This window comes from Nicotiana attenuata, chromosome 10 (genome assembly GCF_001879085.1).
Source record: "Nicotiana attenuata strain UT chromosome 10, NIATTr2, whole genome shotgun sequence".
NCBI classification, from domain to species: domain Eukaryota; kingdom Viridiplantae; phylum Streptophyta; class Magnoliopsida; order Solanales; family Solanaceae; genus Nicotiana; species Nicotiana attenuata.
In genome coordinates, this window is record NC_031998.1 from 47,690,018 (window position 1) to 47,697,886 (window position 7,869).

The window sequence follows — 7,869 nt, forward strand, 5'->3', positions numbered from 1 at the left end:
GGACTGGAAACTCGCTCCCAGAATGTTACTGCTACTCAAATGCTGCTCCAACACCTGGATCTGTGCAAAAAAATGCACAGAGTGTAGTATCAGCACAACCGACCCCATGTGCTGGTAAGTGCCTGGCCTAACCCCGGCGAAGTAGTGACGAGGCTAGACCGGATTACCAAACAAACCTATGCAGTTCAAATATATACATACGCAATAGAAGAGAAAACAGAAATTTAACAAGCCAAGAGGGAGGGGAGCATGCTGTAGGGGCTATAGCAATTTAGAATACAAGGTCAATAAATAAGGAATGAAACGGTACAACTACAAAGTCAACGAGAGTGATAATCAAAACATGGCACGGAATGTTCCTTCGTGCATAATAATCAAAACATGGCACGGAATGTTCCTTCGTGCAATAATAATCAAAACATGGCACGGAATGTTCCTTCGTGCATTAATAATCAAAACATAGCACGGAATCAACCTTCGTGCTTTATCACTCTTCCTCACCCAAGCAACAATCACAAACAACAGGGCGAGGGGATAGACAAACAACATTAAATATACCCGGCAAGGGATAACCAAGCAAAACAGCTAAATCCCGGCAAGGGAGCAACAACAATATGTTCAAACATCCCGGCAGCGGAGATAATCACACCCCTTTTTACTACGTTCATTCCTTACTTTATAATCAGGTCAAACATCGAGACAACGCTCCAAGGAGTTCACAAATCATATTTCCTTCTCATTCCTTCCATATCATATAAAAACCACCAATTACACAAGGAAGAGTCACAACAAAATCAAAATAAGCACAACTAAGGACTCACGGTCATGCTAGACACCAGTGTATAGATACTCGTCACCATGCCTATACACCGTACTCAACAATTAGCAATTAGCAAACAATACTCTAATCCTATTCCCTCAAGCCAAAGTTAGATCAAACACTTACCTCGGATGCTCCAAACTCAACTCAAGCCTCTAGTATAGCTTTACCCCTCGAATTCGGCTCCAACTCGGTCAAATCTATGAAATAATGACTTTACAATATTAATAATAGCTAAACAAACTAAACCCAATACTTAAATATGAATTTCCAAGCTCTCTTCTAAAAATTCCAAAATCGCTCCCGGGCCCGCTTGGTCAAAACACGAGGTTCGAACCAATTCCATGTTACCCATCCCCCCACGAGCCCGAATATACAATTTATTTTCAAATTCGACCCCAAAACGAGGTCTAAATTCATGAAAATCGAAAAGCCCTAACACTACCCATTTCCCCCAATTTCAACCCTAGATTACATGTTCTAGGCCTAGGATTTCATTGGATGATGATAGAAAATGAAGAAAATGAGTTAGGTAATACTTACCCAAGAATATTTGGTGAAGAAATGCTCCAAGGATCGTTACAAGGCTGTGGAGAAGAAAGGTTTTCGTGAAATGGGGAAAAATCCCGAAATGGGTTCTGTTTTGGGTATTTAAAATCGCTGGACAAATTTGCCTTTTGCGTTCGCGACATGGGGGTCGCGTTCGCGAAGAAGGGGGCTGGGAAGCACCGCGTTCGCGACAGGGGGAGTGCGAACGCGTAGAGTAAATGGCTGGGGTCTGGGATCTGGGCCTACGCGAACACGTGAGGAGACACGCGAACACGTTGAAGGAAGCAGCAAAGCTTCGCAATCGCGATGGCCAGAACGCGAACGTAAAGGAGAAAAGGGAGCAAGGCTATGCGAACGCGGGAGGGCTAGTGCGAACGCGATGAAGAAAATCCCTGTGTAAAAATTGCAGAAAATCTGCTAACTCCCTAAGTCCAAAACTACTCCGAAAACACTCCCGAGCCCTCGGGGCTCCTAACCAAGCACACACACTAACTCGACAACATCTTACGGACTTAACCATGCGATTAAATCGCCAAAATAACATCAAAAATGAGGAATCAAACCTCAAAATCATCACCTTTTTTTTCAAACTTCATAAACTTCAAATTTAGATATTTGGGTCCGAGACACGTCAAATGATGTCCGATTTCAACCAAATTTCACAGAAAGCGCTTAAACCATATATAAGACTTGTACCGGGCGTCGGAATCAAAATACGAGCCCGATACCACAGTCTTTTAATCAATTTTCATTTCAAATTTTCATATAAATTTCAGAAAAACAATGTCACAGAAAATTTCATTTCTCGGGCTCTAGACCTCGGAATTCGACTCCGGGCATATGCCCGAGTCCCATTTTTTTCTACGGGCCCTCCGGGACCGTCAAATTACGGGTCCGGGTCCGTTTACCAAAAATGTTGACCAAAGTCAACTTTAATCATAATAATATCAAAATTCATAAATTTTTACACAGAATTCATATTTAAGCTTTCCGGCTACGCGCCCGGACTGCGCACGCAAATCGAGGCAAGAAAAAAATAAGGTTTTCAAGGCCTCGGAAGTACAGGATGAATGAGAAAATAGGTGATGACCCTTTGGGTCGTCACAACCTCCACCTCTAAAACAACCGTTCGTCCTCGAACGGACAAAAGAAAGAAGTACCTGAGTCGGGAAATAGATGAGGATAACGGCTCCGCATATCAGACTCGGACTCCCAGGTCGAATCCTCAGGAGGCTGACCTCTCCACTGGACACGCACGGAAGGAAAACTCTTCGACCTCAACTGTCGAACCTGCCGGTCTAGAATAGCTACCGGCTCCTCCTCGTAGGACAGATCCTTGTCCAACTGGACAGTGCTGAAATCTAACACGTGGGCTGGATCGCCATGATACCTCCGAAGTATGGACACATGAAACACTGGATGCACGGCTGACAAGCTGGGCGGCAAGGCAAGTCTGTAAGCCATCTCTCCCACACGATCGGAATCTCAAATGGGCCAATGGACCTAGGGCTAAGCTTGCCCTTCTTCCCAAATCTCATCACGCCCTTCATAGGCGACACTCGGAGCAAGACCCGCTCACCAACCATGAAAGCTACATCTCGAACCTTACGATTCGCATAACTCTTTTGCCGCGACTGAGCCGAACGAAGCCCGTCCTGAATGATCTTGACCCTATCCAAGGCCTCCTAAACTAAATCTGTACCCAATAACCGAGCCTCTCCCGGCTCAAACCATCCGACTGAGACCGACAACGCCTACCATACAACGCCTCATATGGAGCCATCTGAATGCTGGACCGGTAGCTGTTGTTGTAGGCGAACTCTGCTAAAGGCAAAAACTGGTCCCACGGGCCTCCAAAATCAGTGACACGGGCTCGGAGCATATCCTCCAATATCTAAATAGTCCTCTCGGACTGGCCGTCCGTCTGAGGATGGAACGCTGTGCTCAACTGAACCTGGGTGCCCAACTCCTGTTGAACTGCTCTCTAGAAGCGCGAGGCAAACTACGTACCCCGATCCGAAATGATAGATGCCGGCACCCCATGAAGACGAACAATCTCTCGGATGTAGATCTCAGCTAACCCCTCCGATGAATAAGTGGCTGCAACAGGAATAAAATGCGTTGACTTGGTCAGCCTATCAACAATGACCCAAATAGCATCAAACTTCTTCCGAGTCATCGGAAGTCCAGTAACGAAATCCATGGCAACCCTCTCCCACTTCCACTCAGGAAGCTCAATCCTCTGAAGCAAACCACCAGGCCTCTGATGCTCATACTTGACCTGCTGACAGTTCAAACATCGAGCCACATATGCAACAATATCTTTCTTCATCCTACGCCACCAATAATGCTGCCACAAGTCCTGGCACATCTTCGCGGCGCCCGAATAAATAGAATACCGAGAACTATGGGCCTCCGCTAAGACCAACTCTCGAATCCCATCGACATTAGGCACACAAACTCGCCCCTGCAATCTCAAAACACCATCATCATCTAAGGTCACCTTCGTGGCACCTCCACGCTGCACTGTGTCTCTCAGGACACACAAATGGGGATCATCAAACTGCCGATCACGAATACGCTTTAATAATGAAGAACGAGTGACCGTGCAAGCTAACACTCTGCTAGGCTCAGAAATGTCCAACCTCACAAACCGATTGGCCAAGGCCTGAATATCCAAAGCATGCGGTCTCCGGCTGACCAGAATATAAGCAAGACTACCCTTGCTGGCGGACTTCCTACTCAATGCATCGGCCACCACATTGGCTCTTCCCGGGTGGTATAAAATAGTAACATCATAATCCTTCAATAGCTCCAACCACCTCCGCTGCCTCAAGTTCAACTCCTTCTGCTTGAACAAGTATTGCAGGCTCTTGTGATCAGTGTACACCTCACACGTCACACCATATAAGTAATGCCTGCAAATCTTCAAAGCATGAACAATGGCTGCCAACTCTAGATCATGGACCGGATAATTCTTCTCGTGGATCTTCAATTGCCTCGAAGCATAAGCAATGACTCTGCCATCCTGCATCAATACCGCACCAAGCCCAATACAAGAAGCATCACAATAAACTGTATAAGGCCCTGAGCCTGTGGGCAAAATCAATACCGGTGCCGTAGTCAGAGCGGTCTTGAGCTTCTGAAAGCTCGCCTCACACTCATCTGACCATCTGAACTGGGCACCCTTCTGGGTCAATCTGGTCATCGGGGCCGCATTAGATGAAAATCCCTCCGCGAACCGACGGTAGTAACCTGCTAACCCCAAGAATACTCCGAATCTCTATAGCTGATGCTGGTCGAGGCCAGTTCTTGACTGCCTCAATCTCCTTCGGGTCCACCTGAATACTCTCTGCTGATACAACGTGACCCAGAAATGCAACCGAACTCAACCAGAACTCACAGTTCGAGAACTTAGCATATAACTGACTATTCTTCAAAGTCTGAAGAACCACTCTGAGGTGCTGCTCGTGCTCCTCCTAGCTGCGGGAGTACACCAGAATATCATCAATAAAGACTATCACGAACAAATCCAAATAAGGCATGAACACTCGGTTCATCAACTCCATAAATGCTGCTGGAGCATTGGTCAACCCAAATGACATGACCAAAAACTCATAAAGCCCATGCTGAGTGTGGAATGCTGACCTAGGGACATCGGATGCCCTAATCCTCAACTGATGGTAGCCAGATCTCAAGTCTATCTTTGAAAACACCTTCGCACTCTGAAGCTGGTCAAACAAATCGTCAATCCTCGGCAGTGGATACTTGTTCTTTATCGTCACCTTGTTCAATCGCCGGTAATCAATGCACATCCTCATCGATCCATCCTTCTTCTTCACAAATAACACCGGCGCGCCCCAAGGAGAAACACTAGGCCTGATAAAACCCTTCTCTAGCAAGTCTTGCAACTGGTCCTTTAAATCCCTCAACTCTGGCGGGGCCATACGATACGGCGGAATAGAAATGGGTTGCGCGCCTGGGGCCAGATCGATACAGAAATCAATATCCCTGTCGGGCGGCATACCTGGCAGGTCTGAAGGGAAAACCTCGAGAACTCCCGAATAATAGGAACATAGCCAATAGAAGGGACCTCTGTGCTGTAATCGCGAACATACGCCAGATAAGCTAAACACCCCTTCTCGACCATACGCCGAGCCTTCACATGTGAAATAACACTGCGGGTGGCATGTCCTGGGGTCCCTCTCCACTCCATTCGGGGCAAATCTGTCAAAGCCAAGGTCACGGTCTTGGCGTGACAATCCAAGATAGCATGATACGGGGGCAACCAATCCATCCCTAATATAACGTCGAAATCCACCATGCCTAAAAGCAATAAATCAACACGGGTCTCAAGACCCTCAAACATTAGCACACAGGAACAATGAACTCGGTCGACCACTATAAAATCACCCACTGGTGAAGATACATAAACAGGGATACCCAAAGCATCACTAGGCATAGCCAGGTAGGGTGCAAAATAAGACGACACATATGAATACGTAGACTCAGGGTCAAATAGCACTGAAGCATCTCTAATACAAATCAGAATGGTACCTGTAATGTCTGCACCTGAAGACTCAGCCTCTGGCCTAGCTGCTGGCTGGCCTCTACCTCTGGCGACCTGAACTCCACCTCTAAGACCTCTACCTCCACCTCTAACACCTCTGCCACCACCCCTAGCTGGCTGGGCAAGCTGTGGAAACCCCGGTGCCTGAATCATAACACGAGAACTCTGATGCTGAAAGCTGCCATAAACTCGAGGGCAATATCTGACAATGTGCCTCGGATCACCACAAGCATGGCAAGACCTCGTCTGCTGCGGCTGAGCACCCCTCAACCTCGGGCAAACCCTCTTGAGATGACCATACTCGCCACACTCATAACATCCACGCGACTGTTGAGGGAACTGAGGCTGACCCTGTCGACCTGAATGACCACCTGAAGTACCATGAGCGACCTGGGGAGCTGACTGAAAGGGCCTAGGAGGATGGCCTCTACCATAAGAACCTCTACCTCCAGACGAGGTACCACTGAATCTGCCTACATGACGTGGCCTCTTATCCGACCCATGACCACCTCCCTGTGGCAGAACCACCTCAACTCTACGGCCCACATTGGCCGCCTCCTGAAAAGTGATCTCACTCCCGGCCCGAGCCATTGTACCCGGCTGAACTCCTGGAAGCAAGCCCGCTCGAATGACACTCTCCACGAAGCCTACCAATCGGACTAGAGTGTCCTGAAGAACTGGGATGGCAATGAACCCCTCTAGGACCTGAGCTGGGCCCACCAGGACTGCTGGGGCTGGAACCTCCTCCTCTAAATCAACCTGAGGCTCCGCCACTGGGGCTGCTGCGGGGGACTCGGACTGCTGAGCGGTAGATGAAGAAGCGCGTGATCTCGCCATCTGCGGAAGAACAGAGTAGAAATTTAATCGGTACTTGAGAAATAGAACCGCACGACAAGAAGGAACAAATGTGAAACTTTCCTAACTCTGTAGCCTCTAGGGGATAAATACAAACGTCCCCGTACCGATCCCTCAGACTCTACCGAGTTTGTCCGTGAGTTGTCAGACCTATGTAACCTAGTGCTCTGATACCAACTTGTCACGACCCGGATTTCCCACCCTCGGGGGCCGTGATGGCGCCTACTAACGGGAGCTAGGCAAGCCAATTAACGGCTACCTCTTTTAACGAACTCTGACAATATTAGGAACAATAAAACATTTAATAAATACGCGGAAGTCTCAATATGATTAACTGAAAGAAATGCGGAAGTTTAACAAAAATCCTCTACCCAAGACTGGTGTCACTAACTCACGAACGTCTACAAAATACTACATACAAAGTCTGAACAAAATACAATATTGTTTGCTTCGGTACAAGTGATAACAAACTGTATAAAACAGAAGGGACCTCGGGCCTGCGGTCGTCAGCAAGGCTACCTCGAATGTCCCTGGGCTGAGAGCTCGTTCCCAAAATGCTACTGCTACTCGAATGCTGCTCCAACACCTGGATCTGTGCAAAAAGATGCACAGAGTGTAGCATCAGCACAATCGACCCCATGTGCTGGTAAGTGCCTAGCTGAACCCCGGCGAAGTAGTGACGAGGCTAGACCAGACTACCAAATAAACCTGTACAGATATATATATGCAAGTACAACAAATTAATAGCGGAAATAACAATTTACAACTGGGAGGGGAACATGCTTACGGGGTAGCGGATAAGACAGAATATCAGGAATAACAAGAGACTACATATGATTACGTCTAGCACAGAATAAGAGAAAACAAACCACTTTCACTTGTTTCAATTTCCTCTCGTTGCAGGCGTGCAACCCGGTCCCATTCGTGCAGGACTAAACAAAACATGGCACGGAATGTCCCTTCGTGCAATAATAATCAAAACATGGCACGGAATGTTCCTTCGTGCAATAATAATCGAAACATGCCACGGAATGTTCCTTCGTGCAAAATATAAAACATGGCACGGATGATCCTC